The 19,816-nt window shown below is 43.8% G+C and overlaps 1 protein-coding gene across 1 annotated transcript in view; it reads right to left on the bottom strand.

Annotated features, from left to right (window-relative positions):
* Positions 1–19,816, bottom strand: part of LOC124555588 — a 1,059,882-nt gene that overhangs the window by 263,901 nt on the left and 776,165 nt on the right. The gene's annotated exons all lie outside the window — the stretch shown is intronic.

Raw genomic sequence — 19,816 nt, 5'->3', positions numbered from 1 at the left:
AGGCAAAACGTGTGAATTACTGTACATGGCTATGTCAAACAACTGAGAGTGGAATGTTGGATCCGCTGATGTATTTCATGAGTGATGTAGTCTGGTTCCATGTGACAGGACATAAAAACTCCCAGAACACCAGATATTGGTCAACAAACAATTTACGTAGGATTAATGAGAAACGAGACGTATCAGGAAGTTGGATTGTGGGTCCCATATTTTTTGAAACAATATTAAACACCGCTGTACATTTGCGAATCTTTGAGGAATTTTACGCACAGTTGACCCTCCATGAACGTTCGTATGCTGTCTTTCAACAATATGGGGCGACCTGTCACACCTCACGCGAGTCACTCTCACGAATTCATGAAAGATTCACAGAAGAAAGGACAGTCAGCATAGGATTGGTTCAAATGGCTCTGAGCACTATGAGACTTAACATCTGTGGTCATCAGTCCCCTAGAACTTAGAACTACTTAAACCTAACTAACCTAAGGACATCACACACATCCATGCCCGAGGCAGGATTCGAACCTGCGACCGTAGCGGTCACGCGGTTCCAGACTGAAGCGCCTAGAACCGCACGGCGCATAGGATTGTTGCTGACGTGTTCGCACTTGTGACTTTTACTGTTGGACAGTCTAAAGCGAAAAGTGTATGCAGTTAACATAATAATGTTAGAAGACTTTAAGGACAATATTCGTATTTAAATTTTGAGAACTGATGCGGCACAGTTGTGCAAAGTATATACACTCCTGGAAATTGAAATAAGAACACCGTGAATTCATTGTCCCAGGAAGGGGAAACTTTATTGACACATTCCTGGGGTCAGATACATCACATGATCACACTGACAGAACCACAGGCACATAGACACAGGCAACAGAGCATGCACAATGTCGGCACTAGTACAGTGTATATCCACCTTTCGCAGCAATGCAGGCTGCTATTCTCCCATGGAGACGATCGTAGAGATGCTGGATGTAGTCCTGTGGAACGGCTTGCCATGCCATTTCCACCTGGCGCCTCAGTTGGACCAGCGTTCGTGCTGGACGTGCAGACCGCGTGAGACGACGCTTCATCCAATCCCAAACATGCTCAATGGGGGACAGATCCGGAGATCTTGCTGGCCAGTGTAGTTAACTTACACCATCTAGAGCACGTTGGGTGGCACGGGATACATGCGGACGTGCATTGTCCTGTTGGAACAGCAAGTTTCCTTGCCGGTCTAGGAATGGTAGAACGATGGGTTCGATGACGGTTTGGATGTACCGTGCACTATTCAGTGTCCCCTCGACGATCACCAGTGGTGTACGGCCAGTGTAGGAGATCGCTCCCCACACCATGATGCCGGGTGTTGGCCCTGTGTGCCTCGGTCGTATGCAGTCCTGATTGTGGCGCTCACCTGCACGGCGCCAAACACGCATACGACCATCATTGGCACCAAGGCAGAAGCGACTCTCATCGCTGAAGACGACACGTCTCCATTCGTCCCTCCATTCACGCCTGTCGCGACACCACTGGAGTCGGGCTGCACGATGTTGGGGCGTGAGCGGAAGACGGCCTAACGGTGTGCGGGACCGTAGCCCAGCTTCATGGAGACGGTTGCGAATGGTCCTCGCCGATACCCCAGGAGCAACAGTGTCCCTAATTTGTAGGGAAGTGGCGGTGCGGTCCCCTACGGCACTGCGTAGGATCCTACGGTCTTGGCGTGCATCCGTGCGTCGCTGCGATCCGGTCCCAGGTCGACGGGCACGTGCACGTTCCGCCGACCACTGGCGACAACATCGATGTACTGTGGAGACCTCACGCCCCACGTGTTGAGCAATTCGGCGGTACGTCCACCCGGCCTCCCGCATGCCCACTATACGCCCTCGCTCAAAGTCCGTCAACTGCACATACGGTTCACGTCCACGCTGTCGCGGCATGCTACCAGTGTTAAAGACTGCGATGGAGCTCCGTATGCCACGGCAAACTGGCTGACACTGACGGCGGCGGTGCACAAATGCTGCGCAGCTAGCGCCATTCGACGGCCAACACCGCGGTTCCTGGTGTGTCCGCTGTGCCGTGCGTGTGATCATTGCTTGTACAGCCCTCTCGCAGTGTCCGGAGCAAGTATGGTGGGTCTGACACACCGGTGTCAATGTGTTCTTTTTTCCATTTCCAGGAGTGTATTAACATGATAGGGTGCACGCAAAAGTGCATTGAAGCACAAGGAGGACATTTTCAGCACCTATGTAATGTTATGTAAAAGACAAGATCGATTCAGTAAATATGGACCTTTACATTAGCTTATTTACTATTGCTTTAAATTTCTCTGAAATCTAATTCGTTCTTCAAAGGGGGCCTTTCCCGTACTCACTCATGTCATGTTTCTTTATCGAGCTGATTCGTTGGAGCTCAAGCGTCTGGTGATGATTCTTTCTGATTGTTCCTGGATTCACTGATCTGTTGTGTGATCTATCCGAATCCATACCTTTTTGTGTAATTTTATAATTTTGCAATCACATTTGAAAGAGTAATTCCTGTGTTGTGTGTCTCGGCACCATTTCAACCATTAATTGTCCAGCATCATGCTGATGGCGGCCCTAATGACCTTTCATGTTTCTTATTATTCTGTTTTGATTGTGTACGTTCTTTCTCAAATAGTTTTACAATCTCTACGTTTATGTGTCCTGAGTTATTTTTGCACATTTGCTAGAATAAATATTATTTTACCAGATCAAATTCTATCATTCAGCAACCACTAAAGTAAATTGAAATGCCCATGCCCTCCGACCACAAGCAATATTCGAAGCCCCTTGACAAGTTCAGGAACTTATCAAATAACATTTCCGATGTATGCGACAGTTGATTTTACAAGTAGCCTGAAAGTAACTTCATGGGGCTAATCTGTCAGTTAATTTGACCTGAGGTGATTCAGCGTGTGTCTAATCCATATACCCTCGGAGCACCTGATGAGCAAGAGGCTGTGTTCACAGCACACCCGACTTCTGGCACTTATTAGGGTCACACATGCTATCTCTTTCAAATAGTCATGCTGGTTGAAATATATATATGTCATTACCGAAAAGAGGGCTCTCGTGATGTGTGATTTCTAAAAGGAATTTTTAAAATTAATGAACAATTTAAGTTATGGGGAACGTATGGAAGATTTGAGAAAGCGTCATGACATTAATTTAGTTTACCATCGGATAGAGATTCTGTGCCCTAGTCTGTACCGTTCATATCGATAGGTGCGGTAGTTTAGCCTTGGTAGTGACGTCATTTTCGATTTGTTAGCTGAAGTTCCTATTCTGTAAGTTTCGGAGGCCTGTTACCGATCGGTCCGCCTGCTGATTTTTCGACACCTGTACGAAGAGGCGGTTAGTTTTCAATATGGAGACTCATTCGGTTCTGTGTCATTTGTTAACGGCTGGAATTTATTATGCGAAAAAAATTAAGTAGTTTCAGTATCGGATTTAGTGATTATGTTTTACTGAAGAATCGCCAGGACACATCCGAGTGGAAAGTGAGTTCATAATAGACTGTTTTCCCTCGTTGCAAATATGGTTAGAATTGTTGTTACTGTGAATGATTGTATCAAAAACATTTACGATCAATATTTTCACAAAATACCTGTTATTTTTATGTAATCAGGAGTTTGAAACTTATTAAATTTCAAGACGTCAAACTCTACTTATGTATATTACATGAGTGTTAGCTGAAATTACTAGTGACTTTGCGTACTTGCCGGCCGAGGTGGCCGTGCGGTTCTAGGCGCTACAGTCTGGAAGTGCGTGATCACTACCGTCACAGGTTCGAATCCTGCCTCGGGCATGGATGTGTGTGATGTCCTTAGGTTAGTTGGTTTAAGTAGTTCTAAGTTCTAGGGGACTGATGACCTTAGAGGTTAAGTCCCATAGTGCTCAGAGGCATTTTTTTGCGTACTTTTTCCCGCAAATGGTTGAGTTATTAATTATCGAAAGGCGTTTACAACTTTTAAGTAAAAATATAAAGGAATTTAATGAAGGCTGATAGTGGAAACCTTCCAAGTTTTCATGCATTTGCAGCTTATGCCCATATAATTCTGCAACGAATCAGCAAAAATAGAGAATTTGTTGTGAACTGATTGTTGTGGCCAGGTGGTTAAGGCAAGAGACTCCAGTGCTGACGGTTGTAGGTTCACATCCTGTTGACAATAAAAATTTCTGTTTCCTCTTCGTGTCTGTAACACATTGTGAGACTATGTTATTCGTGAAAGTTAAATATTTTTCTGCAATATTTGTTGTTATTTACATGTAGGAGCGTGATTTCTCAGTAATGAGTATCTTCGATTTCGAAACTTCTGTATGTTTAAAAAATGAAAGATGAAATTGCTACAGATGAAACTGTTGAGCGTGAAACAACCGGCAGTGACATTTATATTTTTTCTTGTCACAAATAATTCGCCCTGTTTTTCGAATACGTAGCGATTTCCGAGTGTGTGGTTAGGAATCTAAGAGCACAACTTAAATTACTGCGAATGAAATTAGCAGCAATCATCTTTATATTCTTCCTTGTCGCAAGTATTTACCTGGGATCGAATCCTTAACAACAGTAGACAGAGATGAAAGACTCCCATTATAATATTTTTAGACTATACCACCAGATATGAAACATTTTGATTCATCAGATGGATGTTATAAACTTCTACAAACTTCAATTGCTGCATTTGCCACACGCTCTCGAAAGACACAAATCTTTCATGTATCATTTAGAAAAGCAGGCTACTTCATCATTTGGATGTCTAGGAGTGAGCTACAACCACATTCTATGAATCTTCTTATTCTTTGATACTCCCTTAAACAATGTTTCGAATGTTTTATATTTGTATTTGTACAATTGTAATATTACACACCATTCCCAACTCATTTTCTGGAACATAAAATCCAAAATAAGATGTTAATGTGCATGAGAATAAAATGAAATAATATTGCGTGTGTGACAATTTCCAGAACACAGTCAAATACCCTATCATTATTATGCATGCATGGAAACCGATGGTCAGGGAACTTTGAGCAATACTACGTACTATAAACACACTTTTCAGTACTGCAAAGAACAGTGTGCCTGTGTCAGCTGCTAGTTGCTTCAGGTTCATGGCACTGTGCTCACTGCAGTGCAAATACGTGGCTTTACAGCCGCTTGCTTTGAATTGGCTGGCGCAAGGAGAACCTTGGTTCGCTAGAACTGTGCGGCATCGCTCCCGAAATGCTTACAGAATAACGTGGGGGCTCTCCTTCGATAACAAGGCCGCTAGGTGCGCTCGCCTACAGAACCGATCGGCAGAGTAGACGAAAGATACACAATAGGATCCCAGAGTAAATTTGGTAAGTGGGCCACAATCTTTCACCAAGGATTAGTCGATCTGGAGATGACTAAGATTTTGGTACAGTCCACGAAACACGTTGTCATACTCTGGAGATTGGCATGTTTGTTAAAGTATCATACGATGGTACTTGGTTATCAGTATAAATTGATGCGCTGTATTGATGATCAAACGTTTAAAATCACGTTTTTTACTTAAATCATAGAAGAGAGTCGTGGGTATTTGGAAAAAAATCGGTAAAATTATAGGAAATAGCAATGGGATATGGGAGTGCTTATAGTAAATAGTATGATGTTATTATTATTGTAAGGGTTCAGAGATATACTGTATTTGAAAGTTTATTAGCTCATATTTTTGCCACAATTTCCCAAATAGAACAGCTCTGTTGTTTTCTCTCACTACAATGTCTGTAACGAGAATGACAAGGCCCTAGTAGTAAAAGGAGGAGGGAAGAGGTTAAGAAAAATTATTGGTAATAATAAACTTAATATTAAACTTGTTACTATATTTATAAAAATAAATACCTACACCATAATCCCAAAGACACACATTCCATTCACTATGACGTACAGAATGGCAACAGGATTAAAATTGTAAGGGTCTATGGGTTGCACGCAGACGTACTGTATGTAACATGCGATCGCCAGCCGACCTGCCTGGGATGCTGACAATTTGCTTGGTCAGTACACGTGCGTCCGGCCGCAGAGCGAAGCAGGGAGTAAGCCACTGGCCGCCGTCCGCAGCGCGCCGTATTAACTAGCGTGGCCTCGGATGCGAATATCTCTCTTTTCTTAGCTCACTATGGAGCCTTTCGATACAACCGTAATTAGGATGTCAGACACAGTGTTATGGGTCCACGCAGCGTGCGTGTTTTATAATCAGTCTTTGCTAATAAAACTTACTTCTCGGTGTTCGCGTATTGCCGAAGCTCAGGGACCCACCACTTACAAATCCTGACAAATATTTTGTCTAATTATCATCTGGGGCAACAACACAAACTACCTCCATATAATAAGGGAGGAGGAACTAGATTCCTATCAGCCTGGAGGGGGGAGGAGGGGGGGGGGGCATGAATTCGTCTAAGATCCTTATCTCTGCCATAGGCACAGTGGTTTGGTGATCTCGTCACATGTTGGGTGGAGGCATTTCCCAGAAGTATTATCTTATCTAACCTCGAGATAAGAACAGTGGCCCCTTTGTTCCAGAAACCGTGCTGCCAGTCTACTGCAGCAATTGATGTTGGTCCCCTGAACATTACAAAAGGCGAAATATCATTCCAATAGGACGTGTCATCACTATGCATGACAATACATGTTCTGCAATGCGCTCCCATGCTGGCCACAAGACTGGTAACAAGTTCTTGTGGTAGGGCGTCCCGTTCCTCCACCAGCGCGGTTGACAACCGCTGGATGGTCGTTGGTGCATGTGGAAGAGCATCCCACACGTACTAAATGAGATTTAAGTTGGGGGAACGGGCAGTCTTGTCCATTCGTCAAATATCTTCTTTTTCCAAGAGCTCCTCGACCTGCGCTGTTCCATATGGTTGCACATTGTCATCCATAAAAACAAAGTAAGGGCCTAATGCACCGCTTAGACACACGTGGGGAGGGAGTACTGTCTCATATTAACGTTGACCAGTGAGTGTATCGTGTTCAAAGATTCGGTGGTCAATATGCCAATGGAAAGCTATACCTCCACACAGCAAGACGTTTGGACCACCAAAACGGTCAAGTTAGACAACGTTCTTCAGACCGTCCCATGTTCGATCCTCACGTCATATGAGAGTACGTCCAGAATCACTACTCGGACTGAATCTGCACTTATTCGAGAAGAGCTCGCAAGCCCACTCCTTGTTGGTCCAGTCGCTATTCTTTTGGCACCATCGCAAAACGGTGAAGTCGATCTGAGAGTGTCAACGGAACACGACGCACTGGTCGTTGGGCACTGAGACCAGTCCCTCCCAGTCACCGTGCCGCTGTAGAGTGTAAGATTGTGTGCCTTGCTGTCCTGTTAAATGTGTTTGCAATGACACTCGCTGTCTGACTTGGGTCCCATCTTGCCTGTTGCACGATGTAGCAGTCATCCGCTGCTGTAGTTGATCGTCGTCGACTATCTCTTCTCCTTGGGCCAGGAGTGCCTGTGGTCCGTAACGCTCCCCATGCACGTGAAATAATGATGTGAGCAATACCAAACTCATAGGCTACACTCGTCACACTTCGTTCTTCTTCCAGTTTCCTAATATTATTTGCCATGTTGTAATGAAGAACACCACCAGAGTGCACCGTAACTGCTCACTGATTGACAGAAACCGTCCCCGTTCCTTCAACTGCCTCGTGTTGCGTGTCCAGCTCCATTTAGCTCTATAGTTACGCTGACTTCACGTCATTTGACGTCCAGCTTTCTGTGCACGAGTGGCAACATGCTCCCACACATCAATTCATGTCCACAGAGTAGGTAATATGTTACAACACATAACCTATCCCGTCTATAAGTTTTGCAAAACACTGTAATACGTCAAGACATCACTGATTGATAATAGATGGGCCAGCTACTCCGAAAACATGTTTAAATGCAATACCTTAAAACTTAGTCTGACATCAAATGCCTCTATAACTACATCTAAACTCTGGTGGAGGGTACCTCTGGTAGCACTAACATTTCTCCCCTCTTGCGATTGGTGTGCGGGGAGGATGTCTGTCGATAGACCTCCGGATGAGCTGTAATTTCTCTGATTTTTTCGTTGTGGTCATTTCCTGAAACATATGTGGGTGGAAATAATGTGTTGCTCAAGTCTTCTCCGAACGTATGCTGTCGGAATTTCAATACTTACTTTCTTCGTGATGCATAACGCCTCTCATGTAGCGACAGCCACTAGAGTTTGTTGAGCATCTCCGTAATGCTCTCGCGCTTACCAAACGATACTATGACAAAATGTGTCGCTCTTCGTTGGATCGTCTCTATCTTTCCTGTTAATCCTATTTAGTAGACGTCCCACACGTATGCGCAATTCTCAAGGAAAGGTTGAACAAGTGTTTTCAAGCCACATACACCGGGGTCAAAAAAGACTTGCAGGAACTCGACTTTTCATGCACCCCAAAAGTCCTTGGAAGTCCCTTGCAGAAATATTGAACCATGCTGCCTCTACAGCCATCCATAATTGCGAAAGTGTTCTTGGAGCGGATTTTGTCCATGAACTGACCTGTCGATTATGTCCCATAAACGTTCGATGGCTTGTCAAATCTTTCCCTCGAATTGTCAAAAATATTCTTCAAACCAATCGCCAATGATTGTGGTCTGGTGACATAGCACATTGTCATCCATAAAAGCTCCATCGTTGTTTGAGACCACGAAGTCCATGAATGGCTACAAATGGTCTTCAAGTAGCGGAACATAACCATTTCCAGTCAATGATCGGTTGAGTTGGACCAGAGGACCCAGCTTATTCCTGACCTTTATGGGGAAAAAACCAGCTTGTATATTGCTTTGTTGTCAACTTGGGTCCATGACTTCGTGGGGTCTGTGCCACACTCTAACCCTACCATCAGCTTTTACCAACTGAAATCGGGACTCATCTGACCGGGTAACGATTTTCCAGTCGTCTAGGGTCCAACCAATATGGCCATGAGCCCAGGAGAGGCGCTGCAGGCCATGACGTGCTGTTAGCAAAGGCACTCGTACAGATGGTCAGCTGCCAGAGCCAATTAACGCCAAATGTCGACGCACTGTCTCAACAGGTCAGTTTGTCGTACATTACACTTCGATTTCTGCGGTTAGTTCACAGAGTCGCTTAGCTGCTAGCATTGACAACAGTGCGCAAACGCTGCTGCTCACTGTCGTTAAGTGAAGAGCATCTGCCACTGCGTTGTCCGTGGAGGGAGGTAATACTTTAAATCTGGTGTTCTCGGGACATTATTGACACATTGAATTCCCTAAGATTTTTGAAGAGGAATGTCTCATGCGTCTAGCTCCAACTACCATCCCGTGTTCAAAGTCTGTTAGTTCCAGTCGCGCTACCGTTATCACATCAGAAACCTTTTCACATGAAACACTCGTGTACAAATGAGAGCCCTGCCAATGCACTGCCCTTTTAGACTTTGTGTACGAGATACTATCGCCATCTGCATTCACTGATGAGCCATAACATTATGATCACCTGCTTAATAGCTTGTTTGTCCGTCTCTGGAACGAAATATGTCGCTGATTCTGCGTATCACGGATTCGACTGTTTGTTAGTTGGTTTATGGAGGTATGTGGCATTATATGTCTATGCACAGGTCATGTAATTCGCGTAAATAACGGGCCTCTGATTTGCTCAAAAATGGTTCTAAGGACTATGGGACTTAACATCAAGAGGTCATCAGTTCCCTAGTCTTAGAACTACTTAAACCTAACTGACCTAAGGACATCACACACATCCATGCCCGAGGCAGGATTCGAACTTGCGACCGTAGCAGCAGCGCGGTTCCGGACTGAAGCGCCTAGAACCGCTCGGCCACAGCAGCCGGCCCGCTGATTTGCGTACGCGGTGATAGCGCCTGATAGCGACTCAGATACGTTACATAGGCTTTACATCAGGCGAATCTGGTCGCCGAGACATCAACGTGAATTCCTTATAATGCTCCTCAAATCACTGAAACACGGGCAGTTATACTGCTGAGAGACATATCGCCGTCGGGGAAGACATCAACCAACGCAGGTGTGTCTTCCATTACTAGCACAGGTTCCATGCGAGCACAGGAGAATGTCTCCCACAGCATAACACTACTTGCACCAGCTGCGTCTGTGGCGTGCTGTCTGTTTCGAATCTCTGTACACCTCGATGAGGGCCTTTTTGGACACGACCGTCGACTAAGTGTAGCAAAAATATGATTCATCCAAAGAGCCGGCATGTTTCTGTTGATCGACGCAATCCCGGTGGTCCCGCGCCCCCTGCAGTCGTAACTGTAGATGTCGTTGTGCCAACATGTGAACACGTATGGGTGGTCTGCTGCGGAGCCCCATATTCAACAATGTACGATGAATATTGTGCTCCAAAATACTTGTGCATGCACCAGCATTGCGCTCTTTCGGCATAGATGCCACAGATCACCATCTATCCTACTTTACAGAGCAGACAAGCCTCCAAACTCCACGTTCTGTGATGAGTCGTGGACGTCCAACCATTGAGTGCCTAGTGGTAGTTTCGTTGTTCTACCTCTTTCCGTAGATGCTCACGACAGTAGTACGTGAAAATTCGACCAGCTTCGCCGTTTTCGAGATACTCGTTTACAGGCTTTGCGTAATAATAATCTGTTCTTTGACGAAGTCGCTTATCTCAGTGGATTTCCCCATCTGCAGTCAATATCTTCGCTAGGGTGATCCCCCATCAGTCTCTGCTGCACATACGTACTTTTCATAGCACGTCACGTGCTCCCAACGTCACCAGGTCGCATCCAACCTCGCGGTGGGCAGTGGTCACATGTTTTGACTTACCAGTGTCTGTGCATATTGCTATCCCATGACTTTTGTCACCTCAGCGTAGAGTATACAGTGTGCAACATTCATGTCATAGTTACGTGAAATAGAGAATACAATGACAACGAAATTGGTGGCTGATCGCCTGTCAGTGATATAAAATATATTTCTTTCCAATATGGAGAACAGAAATATATGTGCGACGAGCTCCACATAATGGTGGTTCTTCTCGCCGGAGAAGAAATCGCCACAAAATGGTGCAATTCCGTATCTGGAGTTAGGTTAAAATTGCATCAACCTGTTTCAGTGGTCGGAAGGGGAAATTCCAGACCTAAACAAGCTAAAAATGTTGCTTTATTGACTGCAGATTGCTGTCTTTCAACGTCAACCATTCCTCCCCATCCCCGTCCGCAATCTCCCACAAAATATGTATGATCGTGTATCTCCACAACGAGATGGCAACGTGTACGGTTACGGCAGGTATCTTCAGCTGCTTCAAATACAGCCTTATTTACCACAATTGTTACATGCCCCAGCACGCAGCAGAATGATAAATACGAGAGCGTTTTGAAACGTAATGCCTCCGAATTTTTAATTCTGTTCTCAGTATCGGTTGGGCCCGCATCTCGTGGTCGTGCGGTAGCGTTCTCGCTTCCCACGCCCGGGTTCCCGGGTTCGATTCCCGGCGGGGTCAGGGATTTTCTCTGCCTCGTGATGGCTGGGTGTTGTGTGCTGTCCTTAGGTTAGTTAGGTTTAAGTAGTTCTAAGTTCTAGGGGACTTATGACCACAGCAGTTGAGTCCCATAGTGCTCAGAGCCATTTGAACCATTTTTCAGTATCGGTTGAAGTGTTACATGTCATGCATGTTACCTGGTAGACTTTCCCGCTTCGCTGTCGCAAGCTGAAGCCTCTGCCACTAGAGAGCTTCGAATTTAAGTAACATGGCGCTGTGTAGCGTATAACTATGTCGGTGTGTGAGAAACAGGGTGCTATATTCAACTTTCTAACCGCAGAAAACGTGCCTGCAATTGAAATCCATAGAGGAATGAATGTTGTATACGGTGATAATTGAAGGGCTTATTTCAATAGTGGTAAAAAAAAAAAAAGTTCAAATTTGTGTTAAATCTTATGGGACTTAACTACTAAGATCATAATTCCCTAAGCTTACGCACTACATAACATAAAGTATCCTAAGGACAAACACACACCCATGCCCGGGGGAGGACTCGAACCTCCGCCGGGGCCAGCCGCACAGTATAGGACTGCAGCGCCTCAGACCGCTCGGCTAATCCCGCGCGGCTATAGTGGTACAAAAGCATTACCTCCTCTTTTCTGTCTGTAATGCTTCTGAAATTAATGATAGAAACAAACAGAAAGAAAGGTTCATCTCTAGCAAGAAGCCATATGCTTGAATATTTCTGGTATCTCAACTGCAGATTTTTCACCGCTCATTTAACTTTAGGACTCTATATCTCAGGATGAACAAACGTGGACTTGTACCACTATTGAAATAAGCCCTTCAATTGTATCGACTTCAGTAACGTGCGACATTGGGTTGCTCGTACTCCTAATGAAGGACCACAAAAACACGGGAGCATCAGCGGAGTTCCTGCACAAAGATTTACCGACGTCAAACAAGTTCAAGAGCATGCCACCAGCAGGATAAGTCATGCTCACAGTGTTCCAGGATGTTCAAGGTGTGATGCATTTGGAATTCATACCTACAGGCACAACCATAACCTCTCCAAGGTACAGAGAGGCTCTCAGAAAATTAAAAGCAAGAATTCGATGATTTCATTCAACACGGTGCACCCTCTGCTTCAGTATGACAACACCACACCATACACGAGCGCAGCAACATACACAACAGTCCGACGCCTTGGGTTCACTGTCATCGATCATCCTCCATAGAGTCCCGACTTGCTCCCATCCGCTTTTCATCTGTTTCGAAAAGTTAAAGAACACCTTCGAGGACTTCAGTTTCATAGTGCTTAAGCAGTGCAAGCTGAGGTGAGGCTGTGGCTCCGTCATCGAAGTCAATTTAGGGTTTTTCACATAAAAGATTCGGAGGCATTACTTTTCAGTACGCCCTTGTAGACCCCCTGCCGTCGTAGGCAGAGAAGAGAGTCGAAGGTGGTGTAGATTTGTTCATCTATTGCATACATCGGCAGGGTAGCTAGAAGGGTTCCCTAGGAATATTCACTGAGGTGCATAGAGTCATGGGATTCCTTCTAATACGGTGTTGGACCTCCTTTTGCTCGGTATAGTGCAGCAACTCGGCGTGGCGTGGATCCAACAAGTCGTTGGAAGTCCCCAGCAGAGATAATGAGCCATACTGCCTCTATAGCCGTCCATAATTGCGAAAGTGTTGTCGGAGCAGGATTTTGTACACGAACTGGCCTCTCGATTATGTCCCATGAATGTTTGATGGGATTCATGTCGGGCGATCTGCGTGATCAAATGATTCACTCGAATTGTCCAAAACGTTCTTCAAACCACCAGCCATGAACAGTTGTGCCCGGTGACATGACATATTGTTATCGATAAAAATTCCATCTTCGTTGGGAGCATGAAGGCCATGAATGACTGCAACTGGCCTCCAAACAGTCGAACATAGCCGTTTCCACTAAATGATCGGCTCAGCTGGAGCAGAGGATCCAGTCTATTCCATGTAAATACAGCTAACGCCATAATGGAGCCACCACCAGCTTGCACAGTGCCTTGTTGACAATTCGGATCCATGGCTTCGTGGGATCTGCGCCTGCTAGACCCCTACCATCAGCTCTTACCAACGTAAATCGGAACTCATTTGACCAGGCCACGTTTTTCCAGTCGTCTACGATCCAATGGTCACGAGACTAGAAGAGGCGCTGCAGACGATGTCTTGCTGTTAGCAAAGGAACTCGCGTTGGTCGTCTGCCATAGCCCATCAACGCCAGATTTCGCCACACTGTCCTAGCGGATACGTACTCCTACGCCGCACATTGATTTCTGCGGTTATTTCACGCAGTGTTGCTAGTCTGTTAGGTCTAACAACTCTAAGCAGATGCCGCTGCTCTGGTTCGTTAGGTGTAGGTCGTCGGCCACTACATCGTTCTTGGTGGGAGGAAATGCCTGAAATTTAGTATTCTCGGCACGCTCTTGACATTTTGGATCTCAGAATACTGAATTTCCTAAAGACTTCTGAAATAAAATGGAATGCCGCATGCGTCTAGCTCCATCTACCATTCCACGTACAAAGTTGGTAATTCCCATCATGCGGCCATAATCATGTCAGAAACTTTTTCATATGAATCAACTGATTAGAAATGACTCTCCACTGATGAACTGACCTTCTATACCTTATCATGCAATACTAGCGTCATCTGTATACGTGCATATCGCTAACCAATGTCTTATGTCATCTCAATGTAAGTAGATGCTGAATATTCATGAGAGGATATTATATCAACCATTTCTCTTTTATTCTGCATAAAACTTTGTTGATTAATTAGGTAAGCGAATTACTGAGAGTGTTCTCAGGGAATGTCACAACGCATGTGAGGGAATCCATAAGATCAGACCCATCACTATGAACTATTATTCATGCCACTGTAGATTCGAATTATTATTAATCCCAAATGATTTCGTTGTTCGAAACTTATTCATGTAGTTTTACTTCGTTGGAGAGCTAGTAATGATGCACAGCGCCGGGTATTCGCTGTATGCAAGTCACACTATGAAGAACTGTCGCAAATCGGATGTGCCTTTTTACTAGACTCAACACGAAGTATGATTACTGTTCTGGTGTTGACCAACACCGGAAGTTGCTGTTGACATCACGAGTGAGGTAGTACAAATAAAAAGAGGTACTGTCATCTTATTGGTGGGAAAAAATAAAAAATAAAAGTATAAACACGTGGAGGGCATTGCAGCGGACAAGACTGCAGCATTGAGGAATGCTCCCAAACAACTGTATGAAGGTGATGACCTCCATCTACATTCAACCCCATGATCCACAGCGACAAGCAGCGGATATCCAATGGTCTGCCAAGGCTCCCTCCATCTCAACCGAGTGGTGTCGGTGAATCATTATGCGGTAATCAACAGCATAATCAATGGAAGGTCGGGATGGGAAAGACACAATTGATGTGGGACAATGCACTGTAATACACACTACAGTTGATAGCGAGATCAATTTTAGCACTCTAACCTGTTGTTCCGCATTTTCAACGCCTGTCAATGACACGGTAGAACGCTTCCCGATTTCTGCATCATCACTAAATCACCCTTGCACTACCTTGCAAGTACCACTAGATTGTGAATGCAGTACATCCAGTCGACCATATACACCAAAGTATACCAGACAGCGTCCTATGCCAATCCAAAGGTGTTATCTACGTATTTCCAGCACATCGAGAATAGTGAAGAATTTACGATTACGACTGGCTATCTTTCCCTGTGTGGAAGGGCGCCACAGAGCATTGTCACATTCGTAGGATAAATTTGGAGATTGACAGATCCCTCTCACATTGTCCTCGACCAATCCTTCCTGCAACACTAATCTTACCCACGGCACCTGTCCAAAGTGCAGGCTCTCCCCATATGCATGCATGTCAAGGAGGGTCACACACCTTTTATCGGAGGATAGTAGACATGAAATTGGTGCACTGCTATAATAGACAGTTTATAGATGTCGAAGGTCGAGACATATGGAATTTGAAACGTTTCACGTAAATCAACTGTGCAATCAATTCTGAAACATGATTCCACTGTTCAGAGTCAGTACCAGGAAAGTACAGGCACGAAAGAAATGATCACAGAGCATAGATGCACACTCCGATCATTAAATGGTTCTGGACCTAAAAATGCTATACTGTTATGGCAATACGGTTTCTGAAGTTTTAGTCATGTGGAATTCAACACTCTTAATACTCTAATGGAGGCTATATTTGTCCAACATCTGACATACAACCAGCCGTTAAGTATGTTACCCCATTCACTACCGTTACAAATTTTAAAATGATAAAACTACTCCCCTCTACACTATTCCGGTATCCTAAGAAGGGATCGTCAGTGTGTATCCTCAGCTCGAGCTGTTTATAAACCAACTAGGATGAAGGCTGGAGACTGTTGATCTGTCTCTTAGGAAGTTAATGGATTTTATACGTCTTTGTAAGTCGGAAACGTATGTACTCTCAATCACACTTCCCATGTCAGTCATGCATATCATTAGTAATACTAGTAGTATCAGTTTTGATGGATGCGTCTACATTTCACTAGGAAATAGAGCGAAGAAAAACAGACTTTAATATTTTCCATATCTGATACATTGAGGTATCTCACACACACACACTGCTGCAGGAAAATGCATGCGAAGAAGCAGCAACTTCTTACGATGGTCTAAGTGCCACATTCAGTAGACAAAGGAGATGTAAAAGTCTTATTGCTGTTTACATCAGCATCACCACAGCTCTGGTAGCATTCGTCTTGCACAAAGGAGTCGATAGTAGGGGGACAAGGTTCGTTCTCGCTCAGTTTGTTAGTGCAGGTTGCTTACATCAGGGGCAGGTATGCACTTAGGGCAAACCTACTGTTCTCATTTTATTAATGGTACTAAACCGGTTGTTCTCCTTTGATTGACAGGTACTTAACCTATTGTTCTGCTAAAAGGATCCTTCCCTTTGATTGACAGGCACTTAACCTATTGCTCCCGCGCCCCCTCCCCCCCCCCCCCATTCCCACCCTTCAGGAAACTTCCCCCCTCACTGCTACAGGTACACTTTCAGGTCTGAGTTAATAGTATAGACCCTCTCACTCTTAACAGTTTGACTGACTACTTAATTAAATTCATCAATTAATTAACCTCTCCCCCTCTGGTAAACCCCTTCACCTCCCGCCCTCCCTCTTAGAAATTGACAGCAAAAACACTCAGTTGATCGGTCATTTGGAGGGAATTCGATTGTAGTGTATGGAATATTGTTTAAACAATTTATACAATGTATAGAATATTATTTATGAATAATATCCAGCTACACTGCTATGTAAGTTGTCTATATTTTATGTGATTCACCATGAGCTCATTTTGGCTAATTGCCATTGTCAGGTGCTCTGTAAATACATAGATGAGCGATACTCTTAATATAGTGATTTTGTAACTATGATCTGAAAATTTATAATATATCATTAGGTGTTTTACCTTACACGTAACATCGTTGCTGTCATGTCCTGTCTGTTTTGGAATTATTACTTTCTCCCAGGTGTAGAGTGGAGATGTATATCAGATGTCACTTGTTTTCCAAATATGCTACTTTTCTGACAATTGGATGACAGTGGGTCAGCACGTTACATGTTTGCATAGTTACCATTATAAATAAGTGATGTGTGAAATTCAGTTGTTTATTATTATCTTTTTCATACAGGTTTGTTTCTAATTATGTTTTTGCCTAAAGTTAGCTTTAGTTTTATTTTACATTCTTAATTTTTCCTAATAATTGTTGTTGTCTATGATTTATGTTGGTGTTCTGTCTCTGTTTTACACTACTCAAGTTATCGATATTACTATGGATATGTGTTATTTTACCCATTTTTCCGATTTGTAATGTGAATAAAGTTTTCTATATGCTTTTTGTGCTTTAGGTCGGTTTGTTCGTTCAGTAAATTTGTTGGGTTGCTGTATGCATGTGAATATATCTCTGTTTCCTCAAGGATGTTCAACAATGTTCCCTTTTGCGTAATATGGAGGATTTCTAGTGCTTTGTTTATGGGTTTTACATAGTGTTTCTCTGCTTCTAATCTTGAAAAAAATGTAGATGGGTTGTTTTCATTTTCTGGTGTGCTCAAAATTAGATATAAGTCATGCTGTTACCACTGCTACCATAACACACCACACACACTAGATAATTTTAACTAAAAGACAGTTACAACATAAGGAAACGTGAAGAGTTTTTCGGTGTTGTGGAGAGTTTCCAAATTGCTGTCTGAAGGTGATTGAGGACCTCTACATTTAAACTCATCTGTCACAGTGACAGAATAGCTGACGCCTCTGCATTCTGTTTCGACTGATTCCTCAAACTGCAGTCATGTACGCGTAACCTGTTTTGGTGTTAGCCATCCTCAGAAGGTGTTGCCCCTCCACCAAAACTCTTTCTCCATCTCAAACAAGCGATGTCAGTCAATCATTATGTGGTAACCAACAGCATACCAATGGATGGATGGGATGGAAAAGGCACCGTCGATGTACTGTAATAATAAGCATCACAGTTGGTAGTGCTAACAATTTTAGCAATTTTACACTAATTCCAACATCAACCAATGATGCGACAGCATGTTTCCCAATTTCAGTATCATAGATAAACCACTCCTTCTCTACTTTGCGAGTATCATTGCATATGTAGATAGATGACTGTGCAGTACATCCATTCATTGTTAATTCTCGAACATATACATCAACAAAGTGTACCAGACAGCGCTCTACATATTTCTAGCACCTCGAGGCTATGCATAATTTACAATCTATCTCTATGCGGATGGGAGTCACACAGCATTCTAGCAGTCTTAGGATAAAGTTAGAGACTGAAAGACTCCCTCGCACTGTCTTTGACCAGCCGACCCTGCAGCACCATTACAGATTTAATCTGCAGCTGGCCAGAAGTAGACTGCTACATTCTGTGTCTCGTGAATGAATGGAGCTAGTCGAGTCCTCGCCTATCCAAGTACACAAGATTTCTCCAGCTGCACCCATGTCGAGGAGATTAACACCCCTTATCGGTGTATAGTAACAGATTTGAAATTGTTGTGATGCAATAGCTGACGGTTAAGAAGAACAAGAAACAGGTGGTTTTTGTGCATGTTGGAGCTCCAGGCAGATGGAGTTCGAAGCATTTTTACGCAAATCAACCATGCTATCAACTCTAAAGTGTTGTTCTATAGTCTGGGATCAGTACCTGGAAGGTATTGGTAGGAGAGAACATAACCAAACGCACTCCTAAGGCTACAAGGTTCCGCACTTAAAACGGGCTATAATGTTAGATCGTTCCAGTTTCTGACCTATTAGTTGTATGGACTGTAACGCTGTTGATATTCCAATATAAGAAATATATTTCCAGCAAATGACATACATTCTTCTTGCCGGTTTCTTTACGATAAAGTATGGTAACAAACCGTAAAATGGAAAAAATACTCCCTGAAAATATCAATTCTGTGCGATACGTGCACAATATAGCTTTCCAGAGATGTATAGCGTCCACTGTTCACACCCGATCACGGTTAAGAAATTATACTATGCCCGCATCAATCCTATATAAAATGATCATTAGTAATGGAGAATACCTCTTAGAAGGAAACAGATAAATGCATAGCAGAGGCGTTTGACATTTGAAATTACACGTCATGCCGCCACTAACTCTGTAAACAGGACATCTGTCAGGCAAATGTATACACGGGGATTGCAGTGCCTCACAAACACCTATCGCTAACTTAGAATCATCTTCTTAGTTATGAAACTGAAGTCTTGATTTTATACTCAAGATGCGACAGGGAAATGGAGTACATCACATAAATCTTCGTTCATTTAGAGGAATGTGTCACGTTTCATCACACTTGAGATGGAAGTCCTCTGATGACCGAGAGGTTTACTGTTAACGATCGCAAGTAGACACTGCTGTAAGACCCACACAGAAAACGCAGGCTATATCACGGGACCATTTCATCCTAACAGAACAGTGGTAAAACTTAACTGCAGCAACTTCTTCCTCTCCCTCTCTAGAATGCATCATCTGTCTGTCATTAAATCGTACCTCGTACAACTCCATCTCAACCGACCACCCCATCCACTCGATGTCATCCTTTAACGCAGATGCAAGTAAGTTTAGAGGCAGACGATTTGCTGTTTTACCAGGAAAGCATCAAAGACAGCAGTCGACTCATATGTATCACTATTATCTCAACAGACATACGAGGTGCATTCAAGTTCTAAGGCCTCCGATTTTTTTCCTCTGGACTGGAAAGAGATAGAAACATGTGCATTGTTTTAAAATGAGG

Source organism: Schistocerca americana, chromosome X (genome assembly GCF_021461395.2).
Source record: "Schistocerca americana isolate TAMUIC-IGC-003095 chromosome X, iqSchAmer2.1, whole genome shotgun sequence".
Classification (NCBI taxonomy): domain Eukaryota; kingdom Metazoa; phylum Arthropoda; class Insecta; order Orthoptera; family Acrididae; genus Schistocerca; species Schistocerca americana.
This window is presented reverse-complemented; position numbering and strand designations above follow the sequence as displayed.